Genomic DNA, 12593 nt, shown 5'->3' on the forward strand with positions numbered 1-12593 from the left:
CACAACCTTCATCTCTCCTGGGGCTGTCTCCAGCAAAATGATTTGGATTTGTTTTGAAATGGCCTTCCCCAGAGAAGGACTTCCAAAAAGCATCTTAGAGACTCAACCTTTGGCTTTGCTTGGCACAATGCCCGCAGTGGTCAGACCCTGGGAAACATTGAGGATCCCAGCAGGGGAGGGGAGACTCGGGGAGGGGGCCCGGCTCCAGGCCCATGATTAGATTCCTAATTTGTTTCTGCTCTGGCCTCAGTGCTGATCAAGACCAGTCCTGCTGCCTCTTCTGAGGACAATGAAGGAGTTATGAGATTCATTTATGGAGCTACACTCCCCTTTCAAAGCTCATCTACAGTGTGGAATAATGGAAAGAAGCCTGGATTCAGAGAACACCGGCTCCTTCACTCAATTGCTGTATGATCATGGGTAAGTTTCACAAGTCTGTGAGTGTTGAGCTTCCCGCCTAGTAAACTGGGTCTACACTTGCTCTGTCTATGATCCTGGATTGTTGGGAGAAACAGAAGTTATTTATTTAAAGTATTCTTTTTTCTTCTTTTTAAAGATGGTTTTATTACTTATTTATTTGGCCATGCTGTGCAGTATGTGGTATCTTAGTTCCCCAACCAGGGATCAAATGCTTGCCTGCCGCAATGAAAGTGCAGAGTCTTAACCACTGGACCACCAGGGAAGTCCCAAAATACAAGTAATTTAGAGGCAGTGTGAAAGATGATTTAGACATTGAGAAAAACCAGACATTTAGGATTCAAACCTTGTTTCTACAGCTGTGCATCCTTGAGGAAGTTTACTCAACCTCTCTGTGCTCAGCTTCACCATTTGTAAAAAGAAAGTTATTTCTAACAGAATTATTATGAAAATTAAATTCTATAAGACATGCAAGCACATAACAAGGCCTGGAACTAGTCTTGTTAGGACTAGTACTCCCTGTTAAGAAAGTCCTGCTATTCAAACTTTCTTTCCTATATTCTCTTCTTAATCCCATCCTGATCCTCCTCTCTTTCCAGTTTTACCAAGCATTATCTTGTATTTTATATTTTTAGTACATTTGATACCATATGACACAATAAATGGCATTCCCTAGCATAAGGTTCCCCAAGTAATGCTAGAAGTAGAGAGCTTGGCTGCCAATGCAGGAGATGTAAGAGACACGGGTTTGATCCCTGGGTCAGGAAGACCCCCCTGGAGGACGGCATGCAACCCACTCCAGTATTGAATGTGCAACCTTGCTTTAGTCTTAGTAAGTTGCTAAAGCAATCTCTACCAGATATTAACTTCAAATCCCTCCTGAGACCAGGAGAAGAAGGTACTGCATGTAACAGAGCATGAGACTGTATGTGGACAGAGGAGCTAAAGAGCTACTGCAATGAAGTGAAAAAGATGGAAAAAATAATAATAAGTGATGAGAGTAACCAAAACTTTCATACACTACAATTACTGAAAGTAACAACTGATAAAACCACTTTGCAAAACTTTTTGGCTATATCCACTAAACTTAACATCTTCAGGTGCTGTGACCCAACAATTCCATTCCCAGATATATGCCCAACATCTATATGTATATGGGTGCACCCAAAATCATGTACAAGACTGTATAGCAGCATTATTCATCATCACCCTAAATAGGAAGCGACTTAAATGAGTAATACATTGTGTATGAGCATCCCAGGTAGCTCAGCAGTAAAAAATCTGCCTGCAGTGCAGGAGACCCAGGTTCGATCCCTGGGTCGGGAAGATCCCCTGAAGGAGGGCATGGCAAACCACTCCAGTATTCTTGCCTGGAGAATCCCATGGAGAGAGGAGCCTGGTAGGCTACAGTGCATAGGGTCTCAAAGAGTCAGACACGACTGAAGTGGCTCAACATGCATGCACGCTATGGACCCATCCATTCATTCAGTTTTTGTTGGGCTTCCCAGGTGGCACAATGGTACAGAATCTACCTGCTAATGCAGGAGATGCAAGAGAAGGGGGTTCGATCCCTGGGTCGGGAAAATCCCCTGGATTAGGAAATGGCAACCTGCTCCAGTATTCTTGCCTGGGAAATTTCATGGACAGAGGAGCCTGGCAGGCTACAGTCCATGGAGTCACAAAGAATCAGAAACAGCTGAGCACACACAAGACAAGAGATGCATCAACACTCTATAAGTGTTAAAGACACCAAAAGCTATAGTCCATGGAGGAGAGGGATACTAAACAATCAACCCCTCAAACTGAACACTTTCACTGTGGAAAAACAATTAATCAAAACAAAACAAGGTGGTAAGATACATCATAAGTGGACATTAGTGAGGGATTTTTTAGAGGGGCTACTTTCAACAGTATAATCATCAAGTTTCCCTGTCTTGGGCTCTTAGGATTAAGTTCTCCTGCACAATTAGTGGTGTTAAAACTCAAGATGCTAGTGTATCCCAAAGCGACAGTCTGCTTTTCACCAATAGGAAGATAGGATTTTGACAACAGTCCCCGAAAGAGGACATCAAGTATAACAATGGGGTGTGATCACCACGTCATAGCCCACATGGACTATACAGTCCATGGAATTCTCTAGGCCAGAATACTGGAGTGGGTAGCATTTCCCTTTACCAGGGGATCTTCCCAAGCCAGGGATCGAACCCAGGTCTCCTGCATTGCAGGTGGATTCTTTACCAGCTGAGCCACAAGGAAAGCTCCACAGTGCCCTACTAGTATCAGTTCAGTTCAGTTCAGTCACTCAGTCGTGTCCAACTCTTTGCGACCCCATGAATCTCAGCACACCAGGCCTCTCTGTCCATCACCGACTCCCGGAGTTTACTCAAACCCATGTCCATCGAGTCGGTGATCCCATCCAACCATCTCATCCTCTGGTATAGAACTCTAATAATCCAGGGTCCATAGTGAAGCGCTGGACTCTGAGAAGTGTCTTTTGCACACTTCTCAATGGCTATTCTCTCTGCCACTGCTTGGGCTGTATTCCAGGAGCCTCAGCTGTGTGCCTCTGAAGCAGACGATGGTCTAAGGATTTTCTGGTAGCATATTTAACATACCCTTCGTTTCAAAATTTTTTTTTCCCTGAAATGTTTTTCTCTCCAACTCCCTGGCAATTCTGAGCATAATTGGTGTTGCTTTATTACCAGGGCTCTTTCAACACACTTTACTTTTGAAAGACTTCTTGAAATTTATTTTTAATATCTGAATCATTTTAGATTTTACACTTAGTCCAAACATCCCACTAACTCTCATACAAGTGAGAGAGCTCATTGGAAGAAAAGGTGCACATTTTTTGTAAGACAGACCAACATTAAAATTGAAGGGTTTAGTTTTTAATGATATCACTGGAGCCTCTAAAAATAAATGTGCTATATGAATGTAAAATTCTAATCACAATTTTTCGTGGCAGAATATGCAGCAAAGACAACGTGAAAATATCTCAGCTTTTCAGGGGTTATTGCCAGATTTGATTTGGTTTCAATAGCATTGGTTCTACCAGTCTGTCCCCACACCCTCAAAGCCTACATGTTTCAAGGTCCCAACTTAGATATTAGCTCTTGTATGAAGACCCTTAGGTGGGAATGCTTTCTGCTAATCAAACTTCTGTACCTGTTATTTATACCTGTCTCACATATGACTCTAAGATGGCGTGTTTATAGCTCCAACTGGTCTGTTAATGTCTCAGAAAAAAAAAAAAAAAAGGGAGGAGGACCATATCTGAGTTAGCCTTTTATCTTCCCCAACACAGCATCCTTACTACCACCATCAACATCATCACCATCATTTTTATCACCATGGCTACCATCATCATCCCAGGTAACACCCAATAAGCAATTACCTTCTGTCAAGCAGGGGGCTCACTGTTTTGAAAGCCTGGTCAGGGAAGAAGATCCTACATGCCTCAACTAAGATTTCACACGCCACAACTACAAGAAAGAAAAAAAAAGGCACTGCAATGAAGATGGAAGATCCCATGCAATGCAACTAAAGCTGGCGCAGCCAAATAAACAAATAAAAATAAATATTAAACAAAAATAAAAAGATCTTATTTCATTCTCCCCAAAGTCCCACGAGAAAGGTTTATTATCCCTCACTCTTTCCAGATAAGGACATGAGCCCATGGATAAACTAAGTGGCTTCTAATTCCTTACTACTAGAATTAAAACCCCAGGGCATCTGACTCTACACAGGGTCATATCTCCACTGCCACCCTGCCTCTCATCTCACACTTATCTTGGGTAGATGTTCAAAAACATGTGTTGAAGAATTTGACTCCAGGGCACGGCAGTGGCTGTGAATTGGTTTGGACAGAAAAAAATTGGAAAGTGAATTCCAAGCTCACAAGTGTTTTGGGGTAAGTTTAAGAGGAAGCCTGAGGGTCTACATTCCAAGACCACCAGTGACCCCCTTCACAGTGGTGTATCCCAGGGATCTGTGGTAGATTCCGTAAGCACTCCAGTTTTCCCAGGATCGTGATAGCCTCTGACCAAGCAGTCACATAACCACCGTCTCCTGTAGTGTCCATCCAACTGCTCCTCAGATTCCCCAAGAGGCACGTGGTGAGGACAGGTGGGCTCTCAGGATGGAATGGATACGTACTTAAGCAGTTGGCAGCGGTGGGCTTTTTCCATTCCCTTTATTAACTCCCGTGGACTTCCATTATAAAAATGAAGATGCATTCCCATGGGATAAAACACTTGGCCTTACCACCAGACAGAAATGACCTGTACAAAGCAAACAAATCCTTTCCAATCAGCTGTTTGAAGGAAAAATGGTAATGGATGCGAGGACCTGAAGGAATGAGGAGGCTTATCTTCGGAAAGAGATGCTGAACTACGGAAAACATTAAGCGGGAGAAAGAAAGCCTTTTATAAAAAGTGAAAGTGGAGGAAGCGGTCCCGGTGTGGGAGTTGAAGCTAAAGTGAACTTGCATCTCTTCATTTCCTTTTTTTACCCACTTACTCCCTGTTCAACAGAAAGTACTGATTTGTGCCGAATGAACTCTCCACGACACTGGGGAGAAAAGGACAAACTAGGGATACTCAGAAGTAATACGCAGAGGACTGGCGCTCGGGTGGACCTGGAGGTGTCGGTAGTTAGGATACAGGCGTCAACTTTTGCAAGGCAGCAGAGCAAAGACTCTGGATTGGGGCTGTGTGGGCAGGAATCATGTGCTACTCCCGACTTGGAGACACTTCCCGTATCACAAGGCCCCTTCCACCCAGCAGCATCTCATTTCCTTCCTCACCATTGTCAGGTATTACCTTGAGCCAGGCTTTTAACCTCCCTCAACTTCAGCATCTCCAACTATAAAGTGGGGAAGTGGTAGCCTCCCACACTTTTTATAAGATTGCTATAAGAATTAAATGAACTAATATCTGTAAATCATTTGGGAATGGAACATGAATACAGTTCTGACATTTATTTGTTAGCAGTTTATTCATCTGCCAAATGGGTGAATTACACATCTAAGGATTACACATATATAATTATGTATATTATTTAAATTGCGTGTGTGCGTGTTTGTTGCTCAGTCTTGTCCAACTCTTTGTGACCCCGTGGACTGTAGCCTGCCAGGCCCCTCTGTCCATGAGACTCTCCAGACAAGAATACTGGAGTGGGTTGCCATTCCCTTCTCCAAAGGATCTTTCTGACCCAGAGATTGAACCCGGGTCTCCTGCACTGCAGGCAGATTCTTTACCATCTGAGCCACTAAAGCCTCATTTAAATCACACATATATTCATGTGTATGTATCTGTATCACATATATACATGGCATACATATACACACAGACATATCTAGATACACAGGTGTGTATATGTATGTGCATATACATATCTAAATATGTATGTGCATATTTCTATTATATACTGATATGTGCATAACATAAATATATGAAATGCTAAACAGAGCCCAACACCCAGAGAGTACTCATGAAGCTTTCAGTTATGCACTAAGCCAATTTTTATCTGCCTAATTTGTATAATTTTGTTATTTGATTATTATTTAATGGAGAATGAGGCAGAGATAATGAATTCTTTATATATTAAAAGGGGAAAAAAATGATTTGCTGAGTCCTTTTCATGTGCCAGGCACTGAGATTCCGCAGTGAAGAGACAAATGTGGTTAATATTCTCAGGTGTGCTTATTTTTTCAGCCAGCCCATCCAGTAGGGGTGCCCAATCAGATACAGAAGATTAGAGGACAGTTTGGTGGGGGAAGTTTACGTGGTCAGTCAGGAGCCCTAGAGGGTAACAGAAGAGGTTCCTTGACAGGAAGTTACTTGGATTTGGAAGTGGGAGCAGAAAGGGGGTATATTATGGATCTGGGGGTTCTCAGGAGTTGATTTGGGGGGGAGTGAGATCATTCACTGAGCAAACAGAGGGAGAAGCAATGGAAGGTGAGGAATGGGACTCTTGATAACTCCACACTTTTTTAGATTCAAAGAGGGGGGAAAAAATTAAATGATGGAGACTGAGAAAAACATCAGAAAAGTGAGAGATCCATGATTCTGCAAGGAATAGAGAGAAATTGGAGAAGGATGGGAGAAAATGCTTTAACAAGGGAACAGCAGACACCTATCAGCAGCTGAGACAGTCATACAGGTTTGGTTGCATGCATGTTGTAAGAGCATTTTTTTTTAACTTATTCATTTTTTATTTTTTTATTTTTCCATTTATTTTTATTAGTTGGAGGCTAATTACAATATTGTAGTGGTTTGAGAGCATTTTTAAAAGCTCCACTTGGAGACACTTCCTGTATCACAAGACTCCTTCCATCCAGCGGCGTCTCATTTCCTCAAAGCTGCTCACATTCTGCTCAGAACAAATCTTGACGGTTCACTAAGGGCTCTCTCCCATCTTGCCTGGGCCTCTCCACCGAGAATCAGGCAGATCATTATCACCCTTTACAGATGAAGAGGAAACCAGTTCAGAGAGGCTAAGTTGTGCGGCAGGTCTTGAGGATTTATTGACATCCTGCAACATACTCGGCGTTCTCTCACCCTGGCCTTGGCCTTCACCTGACCCTGGCCTTGGGAACTGTGTCTTCTGAGATCTGTCTGCAGAAATTATGCTCAGCGGGGTCTTTGAGGGGCATTCTGGGGTGGCATGATCCAAGACATATGGAGAACTGACTTGGTTAAATCCTTTGGAAAGTGAATAAAGAAATGAAGAAATGCAAAAGGGACTCGGGTGCTTACAGTGACAGAGGGTGAAAGGCAGAGACACACATCCCTACGTGTCGTTGTGTCCCACCCTGCCCAGCAACCCCCAACAGACAAAGCAACCAGGCTGAGTCTCCAGGGGGATGGCCCCGGGCAGCTGCCTGCACCTGCTCCCTTGCCTGGGACTCGTATTTCCTCCCTCCGGTGGTGCAGGGCTCCTGCTGCCTCTCTTAAGTTCACATATTACTGCTGCTGACTTAGGACTCAGATCTGGTTCTTAGTCAGCTTGGGTTCGCTTTCTCCTGGAGTTCAGTCAGACCTTCTTATTTCCCAAGTCAGTAGCTTCCCTAAAGCATAGAGACACAGAATGTCGTAACTCCGACGCCAAAACAGCAGGAGCTGCCAGGAAGGGGAGGAAGGGATGGAATGATGCTGATGGGTGAGCCGAACAAGGCACGTATACGAGCTGGAGCCTTGGTGAGGAGAGAACTGTGGTTGTCAGGCACAAAAGCTGCTGCATTGGGTGTCCAGCAGAGACTTTGTGTTTCAAGGCCAGCTCGTATGCAAAGGAAGTGAAACTTGGAGCAACCAGACCAGGCCGGGTAGAAGGAGCTGGGTCCAGCCCCTTCCCAGACAGAGAAGATCAAGAGGTGGCCGGGGCAGGCTCTAACCAGACATTGATGCCCCTGTGAATGAATGGAGCCCATCAGAAAGCCAAGGGATGATGAGACTGGCAGACCCCATGGGAATGATCCCAAGAACCCGGCAGCAGCTTCCTTCCACATTCCACAACCCAGTGAGCAAGATCGCTCAGGTCAGGACGAATGGATCTGACCTTGTAGCTCATATCAGCCGGGACTCAACAGGTTGAAGTGAGGAGCAAGGAGGCAGGGCCCCAGAGAGGGGCAGGGGAGGGAGTCACTCAGGGCCCCAGGCAGATCCCAGCATCCTGCTGCTGGATGCTCTGTAAAGCAATCACCAGGTCCCGCTGCGTCTCCGTGTTCACACGTGTCACACTCTCCCCGTCCTTGTTCACAGAATCTTTAAATGACTATAGCTGACGTTGGCTGACTGTGACTTTAAATGTTTAAATTATGCTAGATAATTGTGTTATTTCCCCCAGAAAGTTTCAAGTTTTAGTTCACTTGCTTCATTCTCTTTAAAAATATTTTAATATATATATATAAATATATACACAGCATATATATATTGAAGTACAATAAATGAATAGAAAGAATAGTATATTAATACATACCTAAGTATATAGCTCGCTACATTTTCATAAGCCGAATACATTCATATAACTAGGACTCAGAAACAGGACATACCAACACCCTGAAAAACCCCATAACACAACTCTAAATACACATGTGCACACACATATTTATACATATAATCCACTCTGCCAATTCCAAGAAATTCCTTTCTGATTTAGATTGAAAGCAAATAAGGAAATTGTCTCCACGGTGTGGGATTTCACCCTCCCCCATGCCTCCCAAACAGATTTATCCTACGAAGGGAATTGTGCCCATCTCCAAACTTGCCCAGCAAAGCTCCTGGAGGTTTGCTTTGACACAAAACGGACCCACAGCCTTCCCGGTAACCGTTCTGCTTTGTGGTCACTGGGAAGTTGGCCCTGAACCTGGCTGAATGGCCTAAGTCCTTCTAATGAATTGTCATCACAGCATCCTTCTCAGCATTGAGGCAGCAGCCAGCACGGAACAAATTCTGCAGCTGACACTTAACTTCTTTTCATGCGGGTTCCCATGGAGTCCTGGGAGCCATTTCCTTTTACAGGACGTGGGCACCTTGGAATTACTAAGGAATCTGCTTTTAGGGTATTTTTGAGCCCAGAGCCTTAGCGGAGGATCGGGAATGGTGGGTGGAGTCCAAGTGTTCCTCTAAAACTGTATGCAAGATTTCCAGTATTTTTCTGGGGCGATTCTCAAAGTTACATAAATATTTCCACATCAGGGCCTTCCCCCTTAAAGGTTAAGAACCTCTTTGTTTGACTACGAGTTATTTGAGGGCAGGGACATTGATCTTCAACTTGCATCCGCACTGAGATGTTTTTCCTACCTTCCCAGGCCTATGTGATGGAAAAAACTGGGAATTTGAATTCAAACCACCACCCTCCCTGCCATGTGACTGACTTTTTCAAACTCTCTGAGCCTTGGTTTTATCAGCAGAGCGGATATGGTTAGTGTTAGTCACTCAGTCATGTCCTACTCTTTGCAACCCCATGGACTGTAACCCGCCAGGCTCCTCCGTCCAGAGAATTCTCCAGGCAAGAATATTGGAGTGGGTAGCCATTCTCTTCTCCAGGGGATCTTCCCAAACTAGGGATCAAACCCAAGTCTTCCACACTGCAGGCAGATTCTTTACCATCTGAGCCACCAGGGAAACCCAGATATGATAACGACCACTGCAAAAAATAGATAGGCACACAAAAAACATATATGTATGTGTGTATGTCTGTCTGTTTGCTTGATTCGTTGAAGGATTTCTGCAAAATCCAGCTATAGCTCTGCCTGTCTCTGCTGCATCCAAGCAAGCCAAGATGAGGAGGAAGCTTGGGCTCAAGCTGACTTGAATAGTTTAGACACACAAAAAGTATAAAGTTGAGGCTTTGTCACCATATGGTAAGTTCACCCAGATGGCCTATGAACTGGGTATCCTTACAGATCTCAGGTGATGAATAAATCTCTCCACCTCCAGGCAAGAAAGTTTTCTCCCACTATGGATGGTCCATAGCCCTTGAATTAAAGGGCCCCTTGTGAGTGGCCCTGCTTAATTCAGGTTGTGGTCTGCAGTCTATCAAGTTCATGGTTTCCTGCCTTTAAACAGTTCAAGGGTTTTGAGAGCATGAATTTTATCTGAATCTACCACTGACCTAGCACAATGCCAGGCGCTCAGCAAGTACTCAACTAATGCCAGAGGAATCTGAAGTTCTTAATGACAAAGTCCGTGGCTAAGTTTAGCCTGAAATTATAAGTAAAATGGTGTATGGAAAAGCCTGTATAGTTCCCTCTGGCCCCCAGAACAGAAAATGAACAGATGGTGTTCATCAGATTATCAAATGATGGGAATGATAATGGTGATCTCTGAAGGAGATCACCTCTTAGTCACCTCCCGATGCTCCGTTTTTTAAATAATTTTTATTGGGGTATATTTGTTTTACAATTGTGTTAGTTTCCGTGTTCTGTTAGTTTCTGTTGTACAGCAAAGTGAATCAGCTATACATATACTTACATCCCCTCTTTTTGGATTTCCTCCCCATTCAGGTCACTACGGACCTGTGTGTAGAGCTCCCTACACTATACAGTAGGTTCTTATTAGCTCTCTATATTCATAGTATCAAAAATGGTGTGTATATGTTAATCCCAATCTCCCAGTTCATCCCACCACCACCCCTTTCCTCTTTGGTATCCATACATTTGTTCTCTATTCTCTGTCTCTATCTCTGTTTTGCAAATAATTTCACCTACACCATTTTTCTAGATTCCACACATAAGTGATATTACATCGTATCTGTTTTTCTCTTTCTGACTTACTTCACTCTGTACGATGGTCTCCAGGCCCACTGACTCCATTACTCTTGATTCCTAAACTCTGCTTTTGCACTTTGAGATGCTCTCTGGATTTCCTTCCAGAGCCATGTAGGTTATTCAGTTTCGATCACACAACGGCTGGGCTGGTTTCCCCAAACCCTGGCAAAGTTTCCACTGCCCACAAGATGGCGTTGAGGGGTGAACCAAACACCCCTGGGTCTGGACGGCCTAAGTGCAGAGTGCCACTGTAGCTAAAATGTCTTGTCCCTCTCTAGCAGGATCTGCTTACTGGTTGGGAGCAAAGGACAAGGGACCTAGTTAGACAAATCTATTACCTGGCATGTGCCATGTTCTACGTTAAGTGCTTTGCATCAGAGCAACGTCTCAGAAATTCCCTAGAGTTCCCTGACAGATGTTGCAGGTGCCTAGTCTTTGTATGCTAAGCTAAACTGGGTTGGTTTAACCCCAAACCCTTAGAAATCATATCTTCTTTACTTGAGCTTCCATTATAGATTGATAAATATGGATGCTCATTCTGCTGAAGAATGGAGGCATGATATTCCTTACAATCCCTTGAATTTCAGCCTTCTCTGGATACACCAGAATAGATTTCACATGTGGAAAATAGAGAGGGTGCCACTGAGAGTATAGATTCTGGAGAGGAAAGAAACAGGGTCTTCTGGAAAGACACATGGACCATGAGGACCCCGATCTACAGCTCCAGGTCCGCTCCCAGAACCCTGGACAAATCACAAGAAGCCTCAATGTTCTGGCTGGGCAATTGCTGTGTTTACCCTGAGTAGCTTACATTTTTTAAATGATCAACTATGCTAAGGATTGCAAATCACTATGTGGAAAAAAAGGCACTATGGCAACTCTGAAAGTCTATACACATGAAGAGAGCACGTATTACCTTTCAGTACATGAGTCTGAGCAAGCTCCAGGAGATAGTGATGGACAGGGAAGCCTGGCACACTGCAGTTCATGGGGCCACAGAGAGTCAGACACGACTGAGTGACTCAACAGCAACAACAGTGGTAGAGGACACCAAATATGGTCACGCATTAAGATTCTAGAGTCAGGTCTCGGCCTGAACCTCAGCTGTAGCTTTTATTAACAGTGAGACCTTAGATAAACCATATCATTCTATGAGCCTCAGTCACTACATCTGTAAAACGGGATGATAGGGCAAACTTCCTGGAAGTACCATGAGAACTGAGATAAAGGTAAAGTATTCAGAATGATGCTTTAGTTGGCACTCCAAATGATGCTACTAATAATATCAGTATTGTGGACAACTTTTATTTCATGCATATTGTGAGCTATGGTGTGCCATATATGGCTTGTATTGACTCCCATAAGCCAATTGTGCACATCCCTTTCTAATTTCGTGTTCCGTGACATATTGGTAGCTTGAAATCGGCCATGAGGAAGTTATTTACACCACAGACTTTGGCAGATTCCACAAATCAGAGTTGCTGGTTTGTTTTTATTTCCAGAAAGTTAGTTTACTATCATCCCACTGGTTCTGAATTTTGAAGGTGTTTTAGTTCAGGTCCTCTAGAAATAGTTCCTGAGATAGACATTCATATGCAAATAAGTTATTAAGGGTGTGCTCCCAAGTAAAATCTGTAAAGGGGTGAGAGAAGCTGGGCATAGGAAAGAAACCAGACTAAGAGGTAGTTTCAGCTGAAAGCTTGTCTCAGCCTGATCCCATAGACAGCTCTGCAGGCTGAAAGGCACCTCAGAGTTCCCATCCTAAGGCTAAGGGGCCAGAATTTTCCGCTCTCATATTAACTGGCCATTGGCTACTAACCACCTTCTGGATAGGGTGTAGCTTTCCAGACTTTTCTGGGTGAGACAGCTCCTGGTCTTGGAGTAATTATCTGGAGAAGTGTCT

General features: G+C 43.8%; 1 long non-coding RNA gene across 3 annotated transcripts in view; it reads left to right on the plus strand.

The window, feature by feature from the left end:
- Positions 1–256: 256 nt before the first annotated feature.
- The window catches only part of LOC122681685, a 28993-nt gene continuing 16656 nt past the window's right edge, over positions 257–12593 (plus strand). For all 3 annotated transcript variants that reach the window (XR_006337072.1, XR_006337070.1, XR_006337071.1), the window contains exon 1: positions 257–420. This is a non-coding gene — a long non-coding RNA (uncharacterized LOC122681685). The remainder of the gene's footprint in view (positions 421–12593) is intronic.

Source organism: Cervus elaphus, chromosome 23, assembly GCF_910594005.1.
Source record: "Cervus elaphus chromosome 23, mCerEla1.1, whole genome shotgun sequence".
Lineage (NCBI taxonomy): Eukaryota > Metazoa > Chordata > Mammalia > Artiodactyla > Cervidae > Cervus > Cervus elaphus.